The sequence below is a fragment of the Betta splendens genome, chromosome 12 (assembly GCF_900634795.4).
Source record: "Betta splendens chromosome 12, fBetSpl5.4, whole genome shotgun sequence".
Lineage (NCBI taxonomy): Eukaryota > Metazoa > Chordata > Actinopteri > Anabantiformes > Osphronemidae > Betta > Betta splendens.
This window is the reverse complement of record NC_040892.2, coordinates 5,762,423-5,774,720: the sequence shown is the minus strand read 5'-3', so window position 1 is coordinate 5,774,720 and position 12,298 is coordinate 5,762,423.

Genomic DNA, 12,298 nt, shown 5'->3' with positions numbered 1-12,298 from the left:
GAGACTTGATGGATGACATTCTGCCTCGGGTTTGTGTGGGCAAACAAATCTGTAAATTACAGCTTAGGATGTTTTCTTCCCACAATCTTTGACCCAGCATCAGCTTTTTCCAGCATGTTCCTCCTACTGCTCTCCTTTCTCAGTCTTACCTTCATGTTGTCCTCTGTTGTCTGTCTGTCTGTCTGTCTGTCTGTCTGTCTGTCTGTCTGTCTGTCTGTCTGTCTGTCTGTCTGTCTGTCTGTCTGTCTCTCTGCCTGCCTGTCTGTCTGTCTGTCTGTCTGTCTGTCTGTCTGTCTGCCTGCCTGTCTGCCTGCCTGCTGCCTGCCTGCCTGCCTGCCTGCCTGCCTGCCTGTCTGTCTGTCTGTCTGTCTGTCTGTCTGTCTGTCTGTCTGTCTGTCTGTCTGTCTGTCTGTCTCCTGTGAATGAACGGTCAGTAACTGGGACTCTGCAGCCCACACAGGGACGTTACAAAACACTGCAGCGCTGGTTATTCATAGTGCTGGCCTACATTCATCAGTACCTGTATGTAAGTGTACACCTACACGGTGAATGGGTTGATTCACGAAACATTTGTCAATAGGATCCTAAATGAGTGATTCACAAATGACGGTTTTATGAGCAGAACTGAATTTAAGGATTTATGAGAGTAGATTCTACTTAACGTCCTGCAGTCAAAGGCCACAGTAAATACACAAGGTCGCTGGTGTCTGGCCTTCAGTGAAGTCAGACTCCAGTTCTCTCTGGAGAAAACACTTAAGTTGTTCTTTCACCCTTTTTTCTTGCTTTCCCTGCCTCACTATAAACACAGTAACTGCAAAACTCTATAAGCAAACCATGACAAAGCTGCTCCTCTACTGTAACTCACACCACAGAAAAAGACAGACAAACCGAATCATTACATCACAGACTCCCATAAATAGGGCTTCAGCCTGTGTAGGAGTAACTGTCATAACGTAACTCCCAAACTGAATTAAAAAAAGTTTAATGCTTCATTGTAAACCTCCTGTCCCAGAGTGTTTTCAGACTTTTCCATATAATTTAGTTCTATAAATGCTTTGTGTATATTTTATTTCTCAGCCTTGAACCCACACACACCAGAGCCGCCTCGCCACGAATGATGCTTGACATCGGTGCCCTCTGTAAGAGAAGGCAATGAATCAGCAAAGGTTGGCTCTGTGGGATAATTCATAACCACAGCCTAAAGCAGGTGTCACGAAGCTGGTGTCCTACTAATGCCGAGGAGTCCTGCAAAAGGCAAAAACCCAGAGCCTCAGGTTTTTGTCTGGGGGAGTTGTTTCAAACGCAGACAACAGTGGTACCAACAGGTTCTACTGGGACTTTTAGCATTTTTAGCCAGCATGTCTTTACCAGCATCAACTTGTTAATGAAATTATCAGAGAGATCATTTTCTCCCACGCTAGTGTCTCTTCTCTAGAAAGGAGTGATCATCCAGTAACACAGTGAGCTTGTGCCTTTGTCATTCACATATTTCTCCTCTTGGCCTGTGGGGATTAGATTAGTTCTCCTAGTGTCTCATTTTGAGTCACTCTAATTGTGTGACATTACATAATTGTCCTACAGGTATAACTGACTTAGAGTCTGGGGGAATTGGCCATACTTTGCCTGTGTTTCATTGTTGTTCAGCAGCGGTAAAAGCACCATCTCGTCCTTAAAAGCCTTTTTTCCCCCGGAGGAAACGTCAGGAAGGATAATGGGAATAAGGGACAGCTATTTCAAACTTAATGCACCCTTTGATGAATATTTCTCCAGCTAAAAGAGCATGGATAAATGAACCCCTGGTATGCAGCACAAACATGAATGGGCTCAGTGGCTTTGAACGATTTAGAATGGTGAAAACATGACTTGCTGCATGATTTTCTGTATATTTGCGAGCATTAACGTCACATCTTTAATCCTTTTGTTTTGTTTTGATGCACACGGCTAAAAATAGCCGTCAAATATCTTTAATGGATGACTCCCCCTCCTCCTGCATGACGCTGGGAGATAAAAATCCAGCTGTGCACACAGTCACAAACACACACACACACGAATGTGCACTTCTGCCTTCGCATCATTTTTAACCATAGCACTTTGCTCGTGCTGCCAGAGTCGGGGATTATGCAAAGTCAAACGTGAGCTCTAATCCAGATCCGGTTTCCAACAGCTATTTTTTTTACCTTCAGCTTGAGTGGGAATGCGGCTCTATGATGACCCAAATGCTTTATACCCGGCTGATAAGGTTTTACTTGTGAATGAATCCAGTAAATAGAGACAAATGCTTGAATTAAAGATCATTTATGGCTTAAAATGTTCCAGCATCTCTACAGCTGCTGCTGCTGCAATCGAACGTCAGCTTGTTGCACATACATTCAAGAGTGACTCATGCAGTGGGAACATTGTCACTGTGCACTTACTGTACGAGCAGCTCAAGTGTTGACGTCTAACAGGGGACTCTCACGCCAATATTACATGGCACATAAGTCAAGCAGCTACTCAAAAACCATGGGCTCACTACAACACAGTAGATCTAATTTTATAGCGGCATAAAGAGATATGGAAAAATAACAGGTTTCACGCGACGAGATGAAGTAAAACCAACGATCTCAATCCTTCAAATGCACCAGTGCTTCTTTCTCAATGGCACAACTGTTCTTTGTGTTGTTTTAGCGTCACCCGAGTGCGGCCTGTGTTTCTCATACTCACATCCCGTCAGCTGCCACAGCCTGTTAGTCACAGAGCCAAGCATACGTCACGACTGAGTCGAGCATGTGTCGGGTCTAAATACTGAAATGTGGCATCACTGTGTGCGTCTCCTACGTTTCTGCGGAGAGCTGTGTTTACATTGTTCCCTTATGCTTGTCGGCTTTGTGTACAGTAAGTTGCCTGATTCAAACGGCACACAGACACTTCCTGTTGCACTATCAGCTGGACCACAATGCATTCAGCTGATTAAGGGACACACAGTCGTTAAAGAAAACAGCTGATGAACACCAGGTGAAACTACGTCTTAGCAAAAAAGCTGAAGGAAAAACTTTTCACGCGTAGTTTTGTACTTTTTTAGATGTACTTTATTATAATCTGGGGGAAATATAAAAACGCTGGCAGTCATTTGTTTGTTTTTGCAGCAACTATAAATAAAAGGACTAAATATATGCTGAATCAATGTTACATAAAAGGCTACTGAGCAAATTTAGGCTGCTCTGGGGAGAGAGAGTGAGGTGGCCTTCCTGGTAAAACCTACGCTAGGATGATATCAGTTGTTGTTGGGTTTTTTTAGATTTATTTATAGTTTCAGGCAGCCTTGCAAAATTTGTTTTATTATTGTTGCCATGCTGAGGAAGGAGGAGAAGGACCAGGACAATTGCCAGGTGAAATATTATTGTTGGCTATCAGCATTTTGACAAAAAGCTTAAACTGGAAAAGTGGTTAGACTAACAGGAACAGGCTGTGTGGCTAAAATCCAACTGAAAACCTCAGAACCAGTGTGTACGTACAAAATCTGCTCCCACTTAGAAAGCGATCAGTGACGGGCAGATTGAAAGATCCGTAAGCTGAAGTCTTCCATCCATGGTCCCTCGCTTGCTTATTTTAATAATTGCAGAGAGCATCAAGTAGCTGTATTATATTCATCAACACTACTCCATTTACAGATGTCAAACCATAAGGGAGTAGAATCAAGAATTTATGGCGCTTGTAGTCTAATTTTACATCAGAAAATGAGATGAGGAGGGTCCTGGCTGTGTCCTGAGGGACCAGGACCTGGTTGCTAAGAGACTAATGGAAAGTCAGAGGCTAAAGGAATGGCAGGAGTGAGTCACCGAGCAGAGCAAACAGAGTGCAGGTTGAAAAATATATAGAAGATAATTAAAAGAGGAAATGATTCACAAACATACGCACCATTACGTCACTATAAAAATATTTTCATATCAGTGTTGTTTGAGGTCAACATCTGCTTGTGAGTCCATGTGCAACTGGTAATGCTCTATCTCTGCCCGTAATGGTGCTTTTGGCTTGACACAGTTTTATTTGTATGTGCTGCGTCCAAGTTCCTCAAAACCTTAATGAATTTATTGGACATGTTTCTTAAAACAAAGCCAGTGTTATTGCACATCCACATCTGTGCAACGTGTCTTAGATAATGAGTCATAGAGCAGAGAAATTGAAAGCATGTGCAGCATTTACGACGCATTGTTTGTAGTGCTCTTAATCTCCTGTTTGTCACTGCAGCAACTCTGGATTCAGGCAGAATTTAATTGTTTTAAAGGATAATAAACCACAGTAAACACAGGACATAACAGTGTCCAAAAGAAAAAAAAAAACATCTGCAAAACTGAAAAAAAATAAATGTGACACGATTTGGTAAAACACCAAGTTTAACAAAGCTTTTACAACCACAGTTCTTATTTGTCTGAAGGCAATGATTTTATGGAGAAAACAGGAATTCTTTTGATAATAACTTTCCAAACAGGAAGGAACAGGAACAGGTTTGGAGAAAAATGGAATAGACAAGTGTGGAGGAAACAGGAAGTGAATGGAATCCATGACTTATGGCAGATGTAGTAGTGTGTGAAGAACAGCGGCATAATGTGGCCTGAAGGCGGCAATTGTAGTAAGACTCAAAATAGATGGACACAGCACTGAGGGGGCAGCAACAAATCAGACGGTCGACAAGACAGTCACAATTTCCACAAGACGACGGGACGAGACGAGAGGAAATGTGGAAACGCTGTCTAAAATAAGAGCAAAGAGAACAACAAGGCCAAGAGGGAAGCGATCAAGCCAAACCTACAGTATATACAATCAAACCTCAGTCATTCAGGGCAAAGCAGAGAAGCAGGTCAATGTCCAGAACGTGGTTCTGGTTCGAGTGGATGAGGAAAATGAGCACTGTGTGAGAGTCGCTGCTTCTGGAGGGAGAAAAGCAGCTGATGCCAATGAAACAGGTGATTATTGATGAAGCTGGACGAGCTGAGGGTGCAGAGAGATGGGAAGTGGTTTATCAAAATAAGAGTTTGAACTGGAAGTTCAGCTGCATGTTATGAACGTACAGCGCGATCTGAGGGCGTGATGGTAGAAAATGAAAAGTCTGGAAACGTGTCTTAAACTGCAGCATCTCCCTCACTGATTAAATGCTCTCTACAGTGTGTCGACGTTCAAGGCCAGAGCACTAGTTTTTCTGTTTCCAGTGCAGTTTTCAGTTTATGTTCAACGTGATAGTATTTATGCTCCAAAGGTCATAAAAGATATTTATGTTGCACTTATGTTGTTCTGTACAGTCAGACCGACTTCACTGACGCAATCATGGAGCTTCACGCAGGTTCCCAGGACCAGTCACTGCGCGTGTTTGTTGAAGATACAGAAAGATGGATTCTTTTCGTCTGTGTCAGACTTTGCGCAGCGCCGTTGCTTCCCCTCCGTCCCGATGAGCTGTAGTTTGTGTGAAGCGGGTGCCGCAGCCGGGGCTGGCAGTGCGCGCTGACATTAACCGCGGAGGTGTTGGGTAACGGCTCTGTGGGCGACGGCAGGACATGTGTTCCTGCTGGCTTTATCCCGATTAACTGCGTGTTTCCTTGACATTTACATTAAGAAAGAGCGCGCGTTACGGAAACGGCCCAACGGCAGCAGCCGATGGAGCTCCTCACCGCTGGAACCCGAACCTCGAACATAAAAACATAAACCTGCTCATGTTAAGTATTGAACAATATAGAAGAATTGTTTTAATTGTTCCAACCCGATTGCATTGTACTCCATCAGCCAGTGCTTCCATGTTGCAATGAGCGGAAAAGAGCTTAGAAAGAAATCAATAACAATCAGGGCAAATATTGCACTAAAGGAAACTTTGTGCCGTAAACGTTTGTATACCAGCAGTTTTTTTTCTATCCGCCACTTAAAGATGTGGAACAAACTGTCTGAGACAGGAATAGATCCAAAGGAAGTGAAAGCATCGCAGGCTGGAAAAAGCCCTTTTGTCATCGCTACTGTTTTTACTAGGCTCCTGCGGCTGCTGCTGCAGAGTCAAAGACAGTTATTCTGCCGTTGTTCAACCACCAACCAAATAAACTTTTAAAATCCTTTTTAACGAGGAAGAGGTGCCTTCAAAGACAAGAACAGCGTGAATACGAAGCAGCCGGTTGATACCGTAATCATTTCCACACTCTGAAATCACTGTTTGCAACCTGTCGGGTTTGGAAATTCTGTTTCTAGGGTTAGTATTGTTTTTATGGCATCATTTACTAAGTAACATTTTCCATAATCTGGTCTATTATAACGAGGGAATGTGGGTCAGGGACGAACCCGTTCACCCCTGGACTTTGTTACACACCAGCCTTTGTCTGCTTATTTCCATGCATCCAAAAGTTTTCATTTTCCATAACGTTAGTTGCATTTCTGTCACTCCTTTCTGGAATAACTATGTGAATTACAGTAAATATGACTTACAGTAATAATGACTTACAGTAAATGAGCCTAGTTGTTGTTGCTCTGACGTCTGATTAGACACCGTCAACAGGTTTGGGCAGGTTCCCCCTCTGGCCGTGCTCGTTCATTGGAACTTGAAGAGCATCACATACCATCACTCCAACGTTTTACATTCCTGTATTCCATTCAATATGTGCGTATGGAAAAATAACATTTTTTTTTCTCCGCTTGCAGAAATTTAAAATAAAAATTATGAGATTTATATTGATGATCTGATGATAAACCTTGATGGTTCTGATTCACGCTATAACTGACATTCTCCTTTCGTAACCTCCAGTCTTTTCCTTCTCGATCTATATCTACAGTATGTGACGCGTGTGGAGTAATGCACCATGTAAGAATTAACCCCAGGACGTGGCCTGAAGCCCACAGTGAACAGCCGTCGACGCGTCGGCCTGTTTCCCTGTCTGACAGGGCCACTCCCCGACCCGGAACCCACCCACCAACCCACCCACCGCCGTGAGAGGACGAGAAGCAACAAGTCATGTCTGTGTCAGACGCTTCGGTCTGCCTCCACGCATCCACAGCGTCTCGCGGTGGGTGGAGTGAGTGAGCGATTAGTCTCGTCTTGTGTCTCATGGAAATAATAGCTAACGGATAAACAATAAAAAAGGAAAAACTTGAAAGGGTGATGAAGTAATATGTGATGGTCCCAGTTGTGACGATTACGGAAAGGGTCAGGAAGGGTTTGATGCAACAGTACGATGAGGCAAAGCTAGGAATGTTTTGAGAACTAACAGGATTCAGTGTTTTTTATTGGAGGGATTTAATGATATAGCAATTACAGCAGACGTCCATGAACCACGGGGTCACTTGTTTGACTCCCACCTCCTCCTAGTCACATGAAAAAGACATTAAAGCCTGGTCCTGGTTCCAACATGTTATATATTATAATGATAAATGATACTACAACTATTATATTTATATTGCAGTAATTTAGAAAAATGTCTGGTAAAAACAAAGCACTTGAGCCGCTGCTTTCTTTTTCTAGCCTCCTACAGTACATTCACTGGCGCAGGTCTGGCACATGGACAAATGTTGGGGGAGATTCGTTTTGCAGATGCACGACACGCTGCCAAGCTGAAAAGCCCCTTTTCGCCGATCCAGTGCTATCTCTCACCACATTCTTAGTGATGGAAGATAAACTGCACGCGGCCAAAGTTCAGCTGATGCCTGCTGTCCAAATATGTGTCACACTGAACGGGAGGTTTTTGTATTAGTGGATAAGAACTGAGGCCAATTTGGCTGAGTGTGGTTTATGTAATGGTGTTTCTACAAATAGAAGTCATAATTATTTGCTTTTCTTTTCCATGTGACTGGTCCAGATGTGGTTCTGAGTCCTTTATTTGTGTGTTTTGCTATTGAAGCTCAAGTTTTTGTTGTTTTGCTTGGCATCTAAATGGTTTGAAATGCTTCTCCTTGAGCCTGAAGGTATGCAGGAGGTGGAAGTCGGGTCGGGTCAAGCTGGATGCTGTTGAATGAACAGCTCCACTTGTGTGAAGCTGAGAATGATGAGGAGATGCTGCAGATAACAGTGGCCAGTAAATGCATCATCAGACACGAGCAGGATGTAAACCAAACAACAGTTTCCATAAGCACCGTGCAAGTGCTTCGATCTCAGAACATGCTGATTCTACCTCGTATCAACATATTTACGTCTGTCTGCGAGGCGAAATAAATATTTGCAAACAGTTTCGTAACTTAAGGTTCGCAGCGTTTGAAATGTGTCGTAACCACTAAATGAATGCGCCCATTGAGGGAGGTCAGATGATCAGACGGACCGGGAAACGGGTTCGCCGAGCCCGAATCTGCGGCGCGTGCTCCATTTAAGGGCAACTAGCATAAACGCTTACAGACTAAAACGCGCTCGAGTTTCCATCTCAACACTTTCCACTTGACAGTAACTTAAACCAGTGGCTAAATATAGTGGGAAATGACAGTCCAAAGCCTCCTGAAACAGGACGACCCGGTCGCGTGCACGTTCATGTCATGACTGTAGGAACGGCCGGAACCACCCGGCACCAGGACGGGTTAGTAGTTTGACCCTATTGCCATAGGTCCATATGGAGGAGCACCGTAGTAAACGGGTTCGGATGAGTGATGCTGATGCTTCTTCAGGTCCGATGGACGATGGACGGAAACCAAAGAGCTATAAATAAATGACAGTGAGAAGAGAGAGACCGATGAGGTGTCGCTTCTTCTCCATAAATAAAACCTTGCGTCTCTAAATAAACCCTCGTCCGTCTCCCGGTCTTTGTTCCGCCCTGAAGAACCTCTTCCAGGCCGTGATTTAGAACCCCCCACGGGTCGGACCGCCGTTAACGTGGGAGCGTGGGAGGAACGCCCGCGTTTCGCCTCAGGTGGCTGAAGAGGTTGCTTCTATTTTCGCCCGCGCGTGAAATCGGCGTGAAACCGAGAAGAAGGTGACGCACTCGCCGTCGCGTCGCGCCTCCGCGCTTTGAGAGACGCAGAGGAGACGCTCGGCTTCATGGTCACATGAAATGATGTGTGCGTGAGCGTCATCCCTTCACAGTCACGGATCATCGTTTCTACAACCATGCCTCACATTTTTTCCTCCTGGGGATTTTTCCACATAAACGGGGAAACTGAGTATCTAAAAATGTCTCCTCTTTAATTTTACTCACTATTTCACGCATACCAACAAAACTAATTGAGTTAGAAAAGGATATTTACTCTGGATTTATGCTGCCAACGTGAGGGAGTAAATTAAAAATTGATTATATGTTTCTTTTGGCTATTTATTAATATCTGTGAGGAAATATGCGAACCAGATCATGAGTCAAGGCCGATTTTGGAACAAAGTATCAGCTGTTGCTTCAGTGACTTCATGAACTTGATTCACTTCCTGTGTTTCACTTCCGAGCTCCGAGTGACATACGCGCTCACGAATGCCGGTCCACCGCAGAATGGCTCGTTAATGTGAATCAAGGCACGTAATCAACAATGCGAGGAAGCGCGGCCAACGGCGAGCGGCGAGCACATCTGTGTCTGCCATCAGACGCCTGCGAGTAATTAGATGAGGCCTGGAGTGAAGAATGAGGCGTAAATTACAGATGGGGAGTTACAGAATGCACGCGTTAATAAAAAAAAGACTCAGTGACAAAGAGATAAGATTCATGTATAATTGCAACATTTTTATTTTTGAGTATTGATGTAAATCCTCTTTCTTTATTTGTTTAAAATAGGCAAGTACAAATAGAATTTTGACATTTTTAACTCAAATACAAGGTTATCTGATGACATAATAAAAAGTTGCTTTCTTATGACCACCGTGTGACAACACTGACCTCAACACCGTCACCCCTCCCTGGGTTAAAACAAGTAGCTTCCTGCTTCTGTGGTGAGCAGCAACTGCTGCTGCTTGATTCCATACATGATTCATTGGGTGACATAGAGTAGTTCATCTAAGCAAGATACAACACCAGCAACCAAGTAACTGGAGGACTGTAAATAAAATGAAGGTGGTCCCAGACGAGCATCTGAGGTCCAAAATTATGTTGAGATAAAAGCAGGATTAGCTACAACACAAAATTTACAGTAGGAGTACACTACTAATCTGTTGAGGTAAGTGGGTTTTTGGTTGATTACAATCCTATTAGTGCAGCATTGGAGCTTAGTGCTACTGTACTTATAACATTCATCATTTTAAGTGTTTTTAGAGGAAGTTCCACAGTCTGAAAGGTCAAAGGTCAAAATACTGTGCGTTGTGACATACTGTAAAGAACACGGGGGTTTAGATCGAAAGCATGAGCGTGACTCTCTCTTAAATGTCACCGAACCTCATGAAGTGAAATTCACAAGTGGGAGCACGGACGCTGTCTCACCCGACGTCTCACCCTTTGCCAATGGCTCACGGCTCGTGGTCTACAGCTGAGGCATGGGGTTGATCTGGTGCCGTTTCACCAGGGAGGAACCATCTGGTTAAGGTGTCCGGTCCAAGAGGGGAGAGGGAAACAGAAGCCTTATGTAACGAAATGGATGGTTCGATGATACCAGCTGACAGCTCCACCAGAACTGGTAGTTAGACACTGAACAGACTGGTTGAGGAGGAGCGAGCTGCCAGGCCTTTGACACCCAAATTGCATTGCACCGTGCGCAGCCTCCTCCTCCTGCAGCTTCAACACAGTCCAGATCACTGCGAGACAACGGAAGAGTCAAGGCTCGTGTTCATTGTGCAGATTCACTTTTTCTAAAAGCATGTTGCACACGTGTACTGTATGTGTCCGTTTTTATTAAAGGTGTCTGTTTCCAAGGTCTCCAGCTGCTTCCTGTCAGTGCAGCTGAATCTCCACAAGGATTTGGTCATTGTGCAGCAATAACCAGGGATTTTCCTCAGGTTCTTTTGACATTACTGCTCATAACCCACACAGATCCACGCGGCTTTTCACTACAGGCGTAGAAACGGTTTTGTTGTGAGGTGATGATTATCTGCTGAGGCTATTAGCATGAAGGCGATATATAAAGCCAGCGGGATTAGCCGGCTTCCTGTCATTCTTCCCACCTTTGTCGCACCGGTTTTAAATTGCTCGTCATCCAGCAGCGATGACGACATCTGGATAAGCCGCCAGGCTGTGTCCCTATAATGGAAAACGGGGAGGCTGCGGGGGTGGGCATGAGACATAATGCTGTGCAGGGAAAGGTCGTGAAGTCAGGGATCCACCGGTTCCTGCACAGGCTGAGGAAAAGGTCAGTATGACATTAATGACGAAAATACCTGAAAGAGAAGCTCAGAAAATAATATGTTTGTCAAAGAAAAACCTTTAATCTGTTCACATATATTGAACTGGTGGTGTGAAAATAACACAGTCGCTCCACGTGGTTGACAGAGTAGACAACAAATAAATCCCCACAAACACAAACAGGGGAGGGATCAGGACTGGCAAACCTGCCAGGAGTTGAGAAGATGGGCAGATTTGAGAATTAGGGATTAATCCGGGGCTTAAGACCCTCGGCTGCTGCACAAACAGATAGAAACCGAGCCAGGAGGGCAAGTCCCACTGAATCCAGCATGAGTCCCCCGAGTTCACGGTGCTAAAAACAGACATCAAGTCCACAATGGGACGTCTCGCCGCGGAGACAGCTGACGGGGGACGCGGCGCGTGGAGTAGGAGTTCAAGCATTCAGCTGCAGCCGTGGGTCTGAGTGGGGCCTTTGTGCAGCTGTACAAACGCTGCAGTGTCAGGAAGGCGTGGAATTCGTTTCCATGGATTATGCAAGAACTGAAAATGATGATGCTGTTAGTTACAGGGTAGAAATTAAAGCTTGTGCAACAATGATAAAGACTGTTGCATATACATTTATGGATCTCAGAGTAATGGGACTCTAATAGTTAATAGTTAGCTTAGCGTAGCATAAAGACTGGTAGCAGAGCTAACAGCGGTTGTCCTGGTAACACCGGATACGAGGCGGTGGCGGTGGGAGGAACCCGGCGGCCATCTTTGGACCCGCAGGACACCAGATCTGCGCAGGAAATCCCACATGACAGCTGAATGTGGAAACAATGGAGGGCCGCGCGACAGGTTCTGCACAGACAAACGAGAGGAAGGAAACTTTCGACAAAAAGATTCGGTGAGGGAATCCAGCGCCAGAGCGGAACCGCCATTGTGCGGCGGGCGACAAATAAAGGCATGGGCCGCGAAGGTCAGCGGGGAGGAAACAGGCCGAGAAAAGTGATAGAGAGCCTGATGACAATTCCTTCTGTCTGTCAAAACAGATGGCAGCGACAGGAGATTAGGTTACTACTGTTTCCCACACGCCTCAGACACACACACACACACACACACACACACACACACACACA